This window comes from Schistocerca serialis, chromosome 2 (genome assembly GCF_023864345.2).
Source record: "Schistocerca serialis cubense isolate TAMUIC-IGC-003099 chromosome 2, iqSchSeri2.2, whole genome shotgun sequence".
Lineage (NCBI taxonomy): Eukaryota > Metazoa > Arthropoda > Insecta > Orthoptera > Acrididae > Schistocerca > Schistocerca serialis.
Genome location: NC_064639.1, coordinates 413957576 through 413973434, shown reverse-complemented (window position 1 = coordinate 413973434; position 15859 = coordinate 413957576). Strand labels below are relative to the sequence as shown.

Sequence of the window (15859 nt, the reverse complement as noted above, 5' to 3'; positions counted from 1 at the left end):
TGCTGTGTGACTCGAGTACGGGATACATTTCCTCATTCAAGATATATTCCGGCGCTGGACAGCCTTTAGCAAAGACAGTGATGGAACTATTGACACCTTCTGATGGAAAGTGGCATCACCTCTGCATGGATAATTATCATAACAGTGTAGAACTTGCAGAGGCAACAGCCTTGCCGCAGTGAATACACCGGTTCCCGTGAAATCACCGAAGTTAAGCGCTGTCGGGCGTGGCCGGCACTTGGATGGGTGACCATCCGGGCCGCCATGCGCTGTTGCCATTTTTCGGGGTGCACTCAGCCTCGTGATGCCAATTGAGGAGCTACTCGACCGAATAGTAGCGGCTTCGGTCAAGAATACCATCATAACGACCGGGAGAGCGGTGTGCTGACCCCACGCCCCTCCTATCCGCATCCTCCACCGATGATGACACGGAGGTCGGATGGTCCCGGTAGGCCACTCGTGGCCTGAATACGGAGTGCTTTTAGAACTTGCAGAGAAGTTACTTGAAAAAAAAATTCGAGTTTGTAGAACGATACGGCAAAATAGAGGATTTCGGGAAAATGATAGCGCGCAAAAGTCAATGTGTTTGAAGCTTGTTATCAGCGGAAAGGTGACAAGCGGCCGGCGACATGCGAATAAATTTGTACGAAACGTGCGGACGGTAAATTGTTAATTTATAGAAGTAATTTTGAAGGATAGCTCGTCCTTGAGTCACGGTACCTTCAAAACCTGAGCTCATGATGAGCCCCACGTTTACTGAACTCTGGCGTGGGGCAGTGATACTAAACAGATACAAAGGCGGCTCTTACATCGGAACATTTCATTTAGAATGCTGTGACAAGGCTGATACCCAATGAACGTATCCGTCTTCTAACATTGCCTTGCTTTGCACAGTAAGAATTTTAGCGCTTACCTGTTCAAAAGCAATAAAAACATCAGGTGTCAGCGGCACAGCAGCGCATCCGCTACACAGCACATAAGCGACCGCTCCGACTTCCCAGCAGGAGGACACGTGCGCACTGCGCAGCCAGAGACTTGGGCGGCGGGCCATTACCGCACGTGCCGCTGGTCAGGCTGCAGGCACCAGGCACCAGGCAGCGAGCAGCGGGCTAATGTACTGACAGCGCAGCGGCGCTTCCCGGAACGCCTGCTAACCGCAGCTCTTAAAAAAATACACTAGCGCGCACTGGGACTGTCTGCTCATGGCTGTGGGAGTGGAATATTCCCCGTTCTTTGATCTCGAGTTTCTTCCTTGCTGTTTTCTTTTTGCTGATCAGAAACTGGCAAATCGCTTTAGCAGGTGTAAACACTGAGTGACTAAGGGAATGCAAATCTATACCTGGCAAATTGACTGTCAGCTCTCTTTAAATGTGACAGCGTACACTGAAGTGAAAAAAGTCATGTATATCATGTCGGATCTCCTTTTGCACGCCGTAGCGCAACAACGTGACGTGCCGTGGACTCAAGATGTCGTTGGAAGTCTCCTATAGAAATACTGAGCCATACTGCCTCTACAGCCGTCCATAACGGCGAACGTGCTGCCGATGCAGGATTTTGTGCACGAACTGAACTCTCGATTAAGTCCCACAAATATTCGATGGGATTCAGGTTGGGCGATCTAGGTGGCCAAATCATTCGATAGAAATGCACAGAATGTCCTTCAAAACAGTCGCGAACAGTTGTGGCCCGGTGACATGGTGCACTGTCATTCATAGCATTAAGTCCACGAACAGCTGCAAATGGTCACAAGTAGCCGAAGATATGGATTTCTAGCCAATTAAGGGTTCAGTTGGACCAGAGGACCCAGTTCATTTCATGTAAACACACCCCTCATCGTTAAACAAACACGACCAGCATGTGTGTGTGAAATCTTATGGAACTTAACTGCTAAGGTCATCAGTCCCAAAGCTTATACACTACTTAACCTAAATTATCCTAAGGACAAACACACACGCCCATGCCCGAGGGAGGACTCGAACCTCCGCCGGGATCAGCCGCACAGTCCATGACAGCAGCGCCTTAGACCGCTCGGCTACGACCAGCTTGGACAGTGTGTTGTTGTTAACTTGTGACCATCGCTTCGCGGGGTCTACGCCACACTCGTAGCCTACCATCAGCTCTTACCAACTGATACTGGGAGTCATCTGACCAGGCCACGGTTTTCCAGTCGTCTAGGGTCCAACCTAGACGGTCACGAACCCAGGAGAGGCGCTGCAGGCGATGTGGTGCTGTCAGCAAAGGTACTCGCGTCGGTCGTCTGCTGCCGTAGCCCATTAACGAGACATTTCGCCGCACTGTCCTAACGGACACGTTCGTCGTACATCCCACATTGGCTTCTGCGGTTATTTCACGCAGTGCTGCTTCTCTGTTAGCACAATTCTACACAAACGCCGCTGCCCTCGGTCGTAAAGTTACGGCCGTCGGCCATTTCGTTGTTCGTGGTGAGAAGTAATGCCTAAAATTTGGTATTCTCGGCACATTTTTGACACTGTGGATCTCAGAATACTGAACTGCCTAGCGATTTCCGAAATGGAATGTCCCACTAGTCTAGCGCCAACTACCATTTCGCGTTCAAAGTGTGTGAATTCCCGTCGTGCAGACACTATCAATTCGGAAGCCCTTTCAGACAAACCACTCGAGTATAAATGAAAACTCCGCCAATGCACTCCCCTTTTATACGTTGCGTATGCGATACTAGCGCCATCTGCATACCGTTATCCCATGACTTATGTAGCCTCAGTATAATACCCGGAACTGCGAAAAAGGACGCGATCGTGTCTCAATGGAACATTATTGGTGAACTTCTGACGTTTCTCATTTTTTTAAATACCAATGTTTAGCACTTTGGAACTGTATGATAAAGAACAAAGATGTGAAATCACGAACGACTATGAAAAGGAGATTTGTCTGAAAAGCTCTGGAACATCGCTGATACAGAAATCACACTCTAGACGCTAGTGCTAAAAGCAGTTCAACATACCTGAAGCCATGTCATCCACAAATCGAAAAATCTTCATCTGTATTCCTGACCCTCAGCGTTGATTACGTCTAGTACGGCGTCCGCTGTACTGAAGATTTGGAAAATTTATTTTATTTGACTTCGCGGCCGGATGCCCTTCCTGTCGCGGCAGTCGTTACTTATCTGAGAGAGTCAAGTCGTGTGCGCCATCTATCTGTGAACTGTGTGTCTGATCGAATTTTAACACTCTGTACGCCGTATAATCTGAGCATAAATTGTGGACCAGTCCACCATTTATCTAAACGATCGTGTGTTACCACCTAAAATCCGCACTCACAGTCGCCAATGCGCCGCGCGCGTTCGATCCAGGTCTGGCTCACCTGCCTCTTGGAAAATTGGAAATTTGTGGTAAGGTCTTATGGGACCAATCACCTGCCTCTCTCTCAAGCTAGTGCGGTGCGCGCTACGCTAATGGAACAAGTCACCCACAAGCCAAAAATGACAATGAAAAAGGAAGTGGACCAGGGCCTTGCCAGGAACACAGTATGTAGTCTTCTCCGAGGACTTAGTGTTCAGTACGGAAGCGACAATAGGACAGAGGTAGGTTGGGTTGGGTTGTTTGGGGAAGGAGGCCAGACAGCGAGGTCATTGGTCTCATCGGATTTGGGAAAGACGAGGAAGGAAGTCGGTCGTGCCCTTTCAAAGGAACCATCCCGGCATTTGCCTGGAGCGATTTAGGGAAATCACGGAAAACCTAAATCAGGATGGTCGGACGCGGGGTTGAACCGTCGTCCACCCGAATGCGAGTCCAGTGTTTAGCGTTCAGTAAATGCGGCTGCAGCTGAAGCGGAAAAATTGCTTTTACAGATTTCGAGTAATAACAATGCATCAAACCAAACAACAGAAGATAAGAAGGAATGGATGGATGGGAAACACTTAGCTTTTTTCCAAAGATTTAGCAAAGATTCTACACAGCTCGGGTTCGACAAGTCCTTTGTGGCTGCTAGTTTATATTGATTTATCAGGGTCTTCAGGAGCTGCTGGCTGACGACTGGAGTGGAGGCTCTTGTACGATGTGAGTCGCAGTCTGCTCCTGAGCAGAAAATTCACAGGTAGCAATTTGTCGAGGACCATTCTTATCCACTGTGGGGTCGTACCTCCCGGACTCAATCATTAACAAAAGGGAAGCTGGAACACTGTAGATTTCTTCGTTGGGTCTAGTATCAGACTGTTCGTCGGCAGACGATACTGAAATTATCAATAACTTTTGAGGACGACCCAGTAACACAATTTCAAACGCATTCTTGATAGGGGCTGTAGCGTGATGTACATGGTATTCTGTCTCTCGCTGTACCAGGGGGAGGCAACCTCTCCCCTGCCCCCGCCCCTCCTTTCAAGGGCTCCGGCTCGCAAAGTATGCCAATAAGTTGTTGTAACACCATTCTCTGTAAACGTGTACAATTTGTAATTTATTTTCTCCAGTGATAATTTTAATTTGTTGTGCAGCTACACATTTTTTTTATGAAGTTCAGAGAGAAACGCAGACGGGATGGAAACTTTACAAAATGGTCCGGAGGGGTGCAGCGGGGGGATTTTCGTTGGCTGGCGGTAATACTCGGATTTGTGTACATTTTGTACAAACTTGATTCCCTTTTACAGATCTCTACTGAAAGGATGTGAAACCACACTTTCATATTTGAATTTCTCATATCTTGACTCCCACGATAACTTCCAACTTGTAACTGGCAAGGGCCACTCTCTTCGAACGACGCACTAAATGCATCTTTGTTTCTCACACTCCGGTCCAATTTTTGCCAATAATAGCGTTGTCATGAACTCTTTTGCAACTACAATGAGTATTTCGACGATAAATATTAATCTGCTCGTAGAACAGTACAAAATACTGTCGTATATACGTACCACCATGAATATACGGGTGAACATTGAGAAGCGCGATCCTGGCGCGTCTGTGTGTAACTACGAACTCTGCGTAGCAAATTTACGCAAGAATTGTTTACTATTACTTTGCATGGCGTAATAGTGTCTATTTAGAAAACACGTGAACAATATAAGTCCAGAATGAGATTTTCACTCTGCAGCGGAGTGTGCGCTGATATGAAACTTCCTGGCAGATTAAAACTGTGTGCCCGACCGAGACTCGAACTCGGGACCTTTGCCTTTCGCGGGTAAGTGCTCTACAAACTGAGCTACCGAAGCACGACTCACGCCCGGTACTCACAGCCTTACTTCTGCCAGTATAATATAAGTTTAATATAAGAAGTCCATAGACCCGCCAGGGTAGCCGAGAGCGCTAATGCGCTGCTTCCTGGACTCTGGTAGGCGCGCCGGCCCCAGATTGAATCCGCCAGGCCGATTAACGACGAGGGCCGGTATGCCGGCCAGCCTGGATGTAGTTTTTAGGCGGTTTTCCACATCACGTTAGGTGAATACCGGGCTGGTCTCCACGCTGCGCCTCAGTTACACGACTCGCAGACATTTGAAAACGTTCGCAGTATTTCATGGCTTACAGTAGACGCAGACAGGTGGGGTATACTGATCCCGTCTCTGGGGGGTTCGGGGTGGCGACATCCGGCCACCCACTGACGCTAACATTACCAAATCTATAGTAACAAGGCCGACCCCGCGCTGAAGCGGGACAAAGGCCTAAAGAACATGATAATGTTGAATGTAAGAAGTCCACAAACTGGTCATTAATGGTGGTTTCAAACACAGCGAAAAACTTTCGGGAGAAATAGAACATGTTTCTGCTAGACGTTTACTTTATTTCCGTGAAAATCAACGAGTGGAAGTTCTGTTCAGCAATTCCACGTCGCAGTCGTTAGTGGTAATTTCTTTCATACAACCTACATATTTTCGTGGAAGGGCGTGTTATTTCAGCCAGAGGAGCAGAGTTTTCTGTATGGCTTTCTTTGTCTCACGCCCTTCTCAAAATTACGATGTCAAAACTAGAATCGCACATATTTCTACGTTCATCCTATCACACTTCTGTTGTCCCAAATTATGCTACTTTTTTCATTCTTCGAAGAATGCTGACATACATTAAAGTAAAGTACGTCGTAAGGGGCCGTTGTTTTATAGGGACCTGCCGTAAGAATGGTAGAACGAAAGGAAATAATAGAGTTAAATGTAACACTTTGAGAACGTTTTATTCCTTCCAAATTACCACAAGAGTAATTACAGTAATCCACCTTCAGCACATAAAGAAGCTACCACGGAGGGATTGTTCGACCTGGCCAAAATTTCTTGGCTTGACGAAAGCACGTGAAAGTCATTGCCTTCAACGGCTTGGACACACCAAATTTTTGACGCTGTCCCCCAGAAAGTATCTTTGCTGAATTGCGTTCCAAAGGTGAATCAACAGGCTATTAAACGGGCGTTCGTAATAATTTCTCTCACCAGCGTAAGGCGAAGGATTTTACTGCCAATGTCAGTTTCATTATAATCGTTTTGGGTTTATACTGTGTCACTGACGCCATTATTAAACGGACGTTTCTACTTTGCTGGATGCCACTAGACAGTTCAAAGTCCAGAGGCCTGCAGAGGAGTGGCTGCACATTTTTGCCTGTGATACCCTCGCAGATGATTTGCAGGCAACAGCGAATCGACAGCTTATATTTCAATAAAGGAAATTGTTGCCGATTCGCTGTTGTCTGCCAATCATTGGCAGTAGTGCTCCATGCAGCCATCACTACACAGGTATCTTTGATTCGAACTGCCCAATGAAAGTCAGTGAAATCGAAACTTCTCCCTACAATGACACGGTAGCCTGCAAACGCGAACAGTTTCGCCTTTTCTCGAGACACCCGACCACAGTAATCTGTCCTTTTTCAAATTTGCGTTAAGTCAAGGGATTTCCCCATTTGAAGTTCGTATCGTCGGCGTTAATTTCGTTTTTTCTTCGTTGTATACTTTCCTTACAGCGTCATAATGCTTTGGCTCATCAGTGGGTATGATAAGAACCGTCGCTCTGTTTAAAGACAACCCAATCGGGCCCGACCGACCGCCGTATCACCCTCTGTCAATAGCGTCACTTGGAGCTGGTATGGAATCAGGAGGCTGAGTGCATCCCACTCCAGTCCTCTCACCACGTAAAAACCCCTGGCAGTACCGAGATTCGAAACCGGGTCCGCTGCGTGGCAGGCACCCACGCTGACCACTCAGCTACAGAGGCGGACATCACTGTATACCAATACGTAATTGACGTGTGGCGTCATCGTTAATCTGCTCTTATATAATCAACTGTCGCACGGAAATCATAATATAAGAAGTGACTTGACAATCAGGATTACCAAATCAATCAGTTTATCCCGATTCTACCCGGTTTTTAACGATGTATTTCAATCCCTGGTAGGCAATTTATAAAACAATAAAAATACAGCCTTTTGGACTTCCTTGTCACGTTGTTCTGTGATGTCAAGTATCACCTAACGGACTGAAACTGAAAAGGAGCATGAATTGGCAGAGGGGAAAGCAGGTTGGCAACACTTCAGGCGATCGTGATGCCTGATGTATGGTATCATGAAAAATCATTCTGGAGATGACTACTTTGCAATCCCTACTCACAATGCAGCTGCGAAAAGATTATTTTACTCATTAAATATATATTGGCCTGATGAAAGAAATAGACTTTCTGTACGATGTGTAAAGAATTTGTTAAAAATCTCATTTTTTCTGAATACTAAGATCACATCAAATCCAAGAAAGAAATACTTAAGAACGCCGAGGTAGCGAGAAATACGATTTTGTAAAACAGCAGCCATTTTAGTTCACATAAAGATAGATTGTAAAACCGCCTGGTTTTTTCCATTTTGAAATGTGGTAACCCTATTGATAATGTACCTGATTCCTTCGTCAGACTTAATACGTCCTTCATAACGCCGACTGGGTATGCGCAACAGAGCAAAAAAACAAGGCGGAAAGTGAAGTGTAGAGTGTAGCGGAAAAGCACTGTGTGGCAAGCTTTCTTGTAAAGAAGAACGCGGAACCGGCTGGTATACAGAGAAGATCGGCAGTAGCAAGAACAACGAATAGCGATAAGACTTTCAAAAGGGCCGAAAGAATGCAATAGTAGTTTTTGATGAAGAGACTGTCACTCCGCTCTAGATTAGCCGACCTGCACCTTGCGAGACACGATGGTGTGCTCTACTACCTATCATCGAAAGCATTATTGGTAATCAAATACTGCGAACAGAACTGAACAAATGAACATTGGTGAGGAAGCGTGTGTGGGTCCGGATGATGACGAGCGGCTGCCTGCTTCAGTCAGCTGGCAGTAAATGGCGAGGGGGCGGCCGAAGGCTGAGGGCAGGTAAGAATAGGAGCGGCGGGTATTTGCCAACCTCGGCGGCCAATTTGCGAAAGCCGCGCTGGCCGACAAACACCGGCCGGGCTGGGCTGCGCTGCGCTCGGCAAATAGCGGCGTGACGTCACAGGGCGTGACGCAACGCCGGCCACTGGGACACGCCACAGCCGCTGCTGCTGCTGCTGCTGCTGCTCTGTTCTAGGAGCTGCCGCCCTTGTCCGCAATCACTGCACTTCTCTCGCTGCATACGACTCTTCTTTGGTCCGCACCCGACATCGGAGTGCTAACGGACACAAATGATACTTTACCGCATGCGGACCCTCTTGTCACAGCGGCTCACGAAGCTATGACGTAGCTTCTCGATAACAACCAATAACGTTTCTGGAGAGCTCGTGGTATCGAGTTTTCATAACCTGTTGAAGGTTATTTTTACTTGAAGAAATTCATTTTACTGTCTTAAGCCGCTTTTAGTGAAAAATTATTTATTAGCGAATAGATTCAGTAGGAAGTACCGTTTTCAACACGACCAACAAAACAGAAAGAATACCACAAGAAAAGAGGAAGTTTAGAATTATTTTATGTTATATCCAAGTTATCTCGGTCAAGAACAAGCACATCTAAAGCTGGAAGAAAACACCGTCCAAAGGGCAGCAGTGTATACAACGCACCACTTAAGTGTGGAAAACGTACCTACACTGAATTACTCTGCAGCGTATAATCCACAGACATTCCTCTAAAAGACTGATCTGCACAGAGTACATACGAGACGTTACATAAAATGCGAGGGTTGGAACTTTAATAGTGGCAACTATTTATTTACAGATCGCACAGAATAAATACGGGTTTCAAAGTTTTACTGAGCTTCAAAGTATTCACCAGCATTGTGTATAATCAGTTACCAGCGATGTGGAAGTCGTAGGATACTCTTAGCAGTGCCAGTTGTGTTGACAGTTCGAGCGGCGCGCTCTATTGCCCGACGAATTTGTAGCAGTTCTGATGCGAACGCCGCGAAGTGTTTCCTCCAGTTTAGAAATCGAGTTGAACTTATGAGGGCTGAAGTCAGGGGAGAGCAGTAGGTGGTATAGCCCCATCAGTGAAACAAATCAGTAACAGCTTGCACTGTACGTGCTTGAGCATTGTCCTGCAAAACGATGATCAGGTCCTGCAGAAAGTGTCATCACTCCTGTCTCTAAGCTGGTCGTAGGTTGTGTTCCAAAAATGAACAGCATGGAGACAGAAGTGATGACACTTTTTGCAGGATCTGACCATCATTTTGCAGGACAATGCTCAAGCACGTACAGTGCAAGCTGTTACTGATTTGTTTCACTGATGGTGCTGATAAGTGCGATACCACCTACTGCACTCCTCTGATTTAAGCCCTCGTGAGTTCAACTCTATTTCTAAACTGAAGGATTCGCTTCAGAACTGTTACAAATTTGTCGGTCAATAGACCGCGCCGCTCGAACTGTCAACGCAACGGTCACTGCTAAGAGTATCCTACGACTTCCACATCGCTGGAAACGGGTTATACACATTGCTGGTGACTACTTTGAAGGTCATTAAAACGTTGAAACACGTATATATTTTGGAAGAGCAGTAAATAAATAGTTGCCACAGTTAAAGTTCCAACCCTCGTAATATTACGCCTTCTTACTGCTGTCATACGTTCTCAGCATTACATAACACAAGTATGTCATAGGTGACGTTTACACTGTGTTTCTATACGTGCCGATAAAATGCGAAAATTGTGTAAATGATTCTGGCACTCCCTAACAATGGTTAATGTAACATCAACTGCACCATGAACTTTCCAATGTGTTCTCCATGTCTAACTTGTTTGTACGTGTGAATAAACTGCCGAGCTAGCGAGGATTGTAAAGATTCTGAGCTCATAATGTCAAAAACCTTAATCACTGATTAGTATCATGGAAATGTGACGAGTCGCAAAAACATATCTCTGACGCTGTGATGAGACCACAGAAAAAAAAAACAAAGCCTCTTTCTGTGGTGTTTAAAAATCTAATGACACTGTTTCAGATTCGGTATTATTCGGCGACAGTACAGAGCTTAATGACGGCCGAATTCACGGAGTGATCTGTTTACAGAATAGTCAGAGAACATAGGAGACCTTAGTAAAATTTTTAAAATCTGAAATGTATTTAAATCAGACCATATTTCACTGGGATTTTATTTACAACGGACGTAGTAACTAATTCTGTGGTAAGTAGGCAGGCTTAAATTTGTTTCTGAGTAAGCGAATCAAATACGCACGCATCTCACTGTATCGATAATAGAGGGAGACAGAGAAAAGCAGCATGTAGCGGCAGTAGTTCGTTCACTTCCTGTCTCTTGAGACAGGTGGTTATTTCGGCCCGTGGGGGTGGTGTCCAGTCCAGCACCGCCTTAGCGGCTGGTAACGGCGCCTGTAAGAGCCGCCTTCAGGATGCGTCACGGTTTGGTACGCCACCCGCCCCCATTCCGCGACCGGCGTTTCTCCACTCTTTGACAGTGGCTCTCCATTTCGTCCAGACATGCGACCAGCGAAACCGTACGCAACGCAACTATGGAGAGAAGGCGGTGGCAAGTAGCGGGGAGGGTGACGGGCGGCACGGGGAAGAGCGGGAGGGGAAGAGCCAGGGGGAGGGGAGGGGAGCGCCATGTGGGCCGCGGCAAGTGGATCAGTGTGTCAGCCGCGTCACATCCATACCACGCGTTCGCTTTCAGCGTTTACTGTTACTCTGCCCGTAGAGGCTGTAGCAGCCGTCCTATTTTCGATGCACGAGAACGATCCGTGCTTTTTAACAGCTACTTGGAGGTAGGTAGCCCAGTTGCAGATGCAAAATAACGAAAGAAGTGACGATAGCTCCTTCAGAGGTTATTCAGAAATATTTTGTTACAGCTAGGACCAAGTCTTAACTTTTATTAAAGATATGAAACGTTCCCCAGTATACCATTACATATTTTATAAAGATATTTGACATAGTTCTTTTACAGTGTAATACGACCCTAACAACGCAAGCTGTGTTTTCGTTATGGATAGATTTTTTTTTTTCATTTGTTTTGATCTGGAACTTCCCAACCCACACTTGTCAGTACGGATGAGACGCTGTGACAACTGGACAAGTAACACAGGATACGTCTTAGTGTTATTTAACGAGCTATCCCGCCTTATGCGGAGCAGTTTCGAGAATATTCAAATCAATGTTGGCAGGCCAGGATTTTAATCCAGCTCCTTCCATACACGGGTCTGCCACTACTACGCATCTCTCTGCATCGACGAGTGCGACGTGCACTCTGCGAGTCCGCACGCATCGTAATCGCATTTCCATCGCTCAGCACCGAAGTCCCTCTAATACGCATGATAAGAGGAAAAGACGTGAGTAACTCAACGTACTGTGTGCGAGGAAAACTAGCTCAATCAGAAATTCTTTTGAAGGAACTAAATCTCATGTCTGCAATGAGATAGTTGCAGAAAAAGCGCTACCTCAAATAGACAAGAGTGCAGAAGTAAAATCCTACTTGATGGAACTGCTCCGAAAGTGAAATGGCAGAAAACCTACAACAGGATAACAGAGCGAGATTTGAACTCTTGGCGAATAGTATCCCCAGTCCTTAACACTTTATGGCTTTAAATTGTGGCATCTCATTCGGTTTCATCTTCTGATATTCATCTGGACGGCAGAAAAAGTCATATGCAGGAATTTTAACAGTCTAACTTCCACGCAGTAATAGCTTAGTACATTTAAACTGGTACCGACATCGAGTAAGCCTGATATTAAGTGCTAGTAATTGTAAGCTAAAGCACAGCATCAAAGATTTAAAACACGAATAAACGCGATTTAGAACGTCGCCGAGGATGTCGACAAATTGTACAAGTACGAAGGGCAGTCATAAAGTTCTAATTATCACCTCAAGAAACATTGCGAATTATTTTTTTATTGTTCGTTAACAGATACATTCCTTCGCCGCAGTACCATAGCACGTCACTAGATGGAAGGAAAACCTCATTTCCACCTTACAAAAGAGTAGCTACCTGTCTTCACAAAGTAGCAAATAACCAAGACAAAATGATAAAATAAAGAGCTATAATGAATCAAATCATAGCTGACACTGTGATAAGTACGCATCTACGCACATAAAATATTTAGAGCGACTAAAATTGTTTTTATAAAGAAAGAGAACCACATAAAACAAAACTGAAATCACGCTTGAAGTGTTAAGGCCGGCTGAAGTTGCGCCAGTGTCACACTGTCTCGTCTCTTCTAGCTGTGTGCTACGGTATCGTGACACCGAGGGTACAAGGCGTAATAGGACTGCACACACACACACTTGCAAACAAACAAACAATAATTATGTTACTTAGATTTTCTCGTACAGAAACTCTAAACCTGGTTAACTGAACAGTGATTTCGATGAGTCTTCCCGAATGAGAGTGTACTGTCTGAACTACTGTGCTACCTCATCCGGCCTTAACACTTTAAGCGTGTTTTTTTTTTTTTTTAATGTGGTTCTCTTTCTTTATAAAAAAATAAAAAAAGTTTTAGTCGCTCCAAATATATTATGTGCATACGTATGTACTTTACACAGTATCAGTTATGACTTGATTTATTATGGCTCTTTCATTTTACCATTTTCTCTTGGTTATTTGCTACTTTGTGAAGATAGGTAGGTACTCTTTCTACAACATTTTTCATGAATTACATTCAACAGTGGAGTCCCAGTATATACTGATTCCTAACTCAGGCTGTATTTTTTAGTTCAGTGGCTGGAAAAATACCTGCATATGTGTCTAATAGAAGCAGACGAATTTTGTGGATGACGGAAGGTAATGTTTTGTGAAGACTCTAACTCGGAAGGTGACTCCAGTGATTCATATGCTCCAGACAAAAACAGTCTATCAGTGGCAGAAAACGACACAGGCGCAGAAGTATACGAAAACGAACTGCATCAGAATATTTTGTATGAAGAGAAGGACCACCCAACTGAGATCTCAGTTTTGATTGGAACGTTCCAGATACGATAAACACGGAATGTGACCCTCCAGATCCAGAAAGTGTTCCAAATTCCTCTTAATTTATCTCAGCAAAACCTGTGTGACTCTGTTCTTTATTTCCGTATAACACTTCGTTTTAGACTGATGGATATTATTTCTGAAATTGAATAAAAATATTGAAATAGTCGAATTTCAACATTTTGTTCATTTTAAATTTCAGATAAATTCCAGTAATCGGCAATGGCTTAGTAATTGTCAGAAAAAAGCGATAGTGACCCCACAGTTGAACGTCTAACTCCCTGTCCGCCTCGCAGGCGGATGTTCCTTTCAAACTGTGAAGGCGTGAAGTGGACTCAGTTGGTCGTACTGGTCATTAACAATGAATTAATCGTGGTTGTGTGTGTTTTGGATTCTTTTCTGGTACAATTTAACATTTCTTTGACGATTATGTCATTCGAAACCGAGTTTTGACCTGATCAGTATTGAAGTAGGGACCTCGGCCGCTGTTCTGCACAAGGAAATCAACCTGATATCCCCCTCCCCCATAATGCTTTGAACTGTGAAGAGCGCGCTACAGTCTGCACCACCGGAAAGTATCTGTAAAGTGTGGAGCGTCGGTCTCCAGCGACTGAAGCAGGAGGCATAACCGCCCCGCCACCTGAGGCTATCGGATTCCTTCGCTTCCTGCCTGCGGTCGTGGGACGAGGACACGGCAGGCAGTCAGCATACCAGAACAACACAGCTCCCCAGGAGCCTCTGGACTGCAGCATTTTCCACCTCAACGGTATTGGGGGTCTTCCACATTTCTTTCACGAGCTTTTATTTTAAAGTGACAGAAGCAGAAAATTGTCTTTGGCCATCGGAAAGAGACGTTTGAGTAGAAACAAATACGCGAAAGTCCCTATTGAGCCCTCTGGAGTACTACACGAGTACAGTATCCTGCACTGCCGAGCGAGTTTGTGTGCCGTACGGAGGGTGCCCTGTCGAGTTCGCGAAGTGTGATCCTTAACAATCGCATCTTAGGCAGCCCGCACTACGCGTCGGACATTGGCGAATACTTCGCTTCTTGCGCGGGTACACCAAAAATGAGACGTCCCTGTTGGAGATTAGAAATGGAGCGAGTTCGAATCTAATGTTCTGGCCTCATATTTCGAAAATCTCTTACATAAGAGCTAACGGGCTTCTTTCGTTCCAGGTGTAGTTCTGCGAATGTTTGTGAGAAATGTGGCGCTCCGGTAGCTTTATACTCGTCGACTCGTTCTCTCTTACTGTAAAGTGCACAAGTGTCAGGCTAGTCGTGACTAATTACAGAAGATTAGTACACGATCTTGCTGCTATAAAGTAGCACTGATAAGGCGAAGTGACCGATTGGTGGGATCAGAAAGCCTTTAACGAAGCTGTGTTTTGTGGGACTATGGAGGGTGTAAGACGAAAATCAACTGATGCAAAGTAAACAACTGTAAATGCGTTTATTAGAGGAGGAGTGGTAACTAGAGTAAGTTTCACGCTGCAGTCCGCGCTTCAGACGAAAATTTCGCCGAAAGCAAACGAAATGGTTGTATTCTTGTTTATTCCACTTCCACCATGAATAATCTTACGTGCTGTGTCAAATGAAAACTGGACACAGAGCAACGTCACTGTTATATTCCCGCCAGAAAAAAGTGCACTGTTTCTGTGCTCATTTGGTCATGCAACTTGTGTTTATGAGCTAACAGCTTTTCATACATTTCTGCAATTTATTTTCACAATGAATCACCATTTAGATACTGCACTTCATCAGACATTCTCTAAATAGATGTTAAATATTAAAATAAATTTACAACAGCCTTCGAAAAATTTTATCTTCATAAATGTATGTATAAACAAAACAATAATCACTGCTATATTGGGATATAACTTGCTTCTGTAAATTAGACAGGTCAGTTATTTTTTGACATTTCATCTCGCACTTGAGAATGGCTATAAAGCCAAAATCACGATTGTGTGAAGTAGATGAATAGTATTTCGCAGTCTAATGGCGGAAATTACTTTCAAAACGGTTGCGCATGTAGTAGGAATGTCACAGGCCCGGGTTTATACTTGCGAACTCGTTCACTCGCTCTTCTTTCTGAGCGAGTCGAGTCCGACTACAGACTCAAGTGACGAGAGGGCTACGGTGGAAACTCACGAGTCAAGCCTACGAGCAACACGGAGACGGCGAAGTCGGAGATGAATTCACAGGACTCGTTGGCGTGTTTAAAGCGAGTATACGGAGCTCATTTCTGATCTCTAGTTTCTGCAAATGTTGAGATCGGCAGGCATAGCCTCCATACACGTCCGACGTTACTACTTAACTCTTTATACGTACCTGTAAGTGGCAGTTTTTCTGGTGGATTTTTGTACGAAGTCTGCATTCGCCAAAACGGTGGTGATTTGACTATTAGAGAACGTACGAATTTTATCGTGGAATAGATAGGAACTAGGGCTCTACGCATTGGCTATAAACGCAAATAAGTGAAGCATGATGCGTGAAAACCTATTGCTTTGATTTTAAATAAACTGCGTTATTGTTACAGAACAGAAGAGGGCAGAAACCAACAACAAC

General features: G+C 45.0%; 1 protein-coding gene and 1 pseudogene across 2 annotated transcripts in view; one reads left to right on the top strand and one right to left on the bottom strand.

Moving 5' to 3' along the window:
• LOC126457257 (zinc finger protein 395) overlaps positions 1-15859 on the bottom strand; it is a 528326-nt gene that overhangs the window by 274715 nt on the left and 237752 nt on the right. The gene's annotated exons all lie outside the window — the stretch shown is intronic.
• LOC126458788 (5S ribosomal RNA) lies at positions 161-278 on the top strand (annotated as a pseudogene).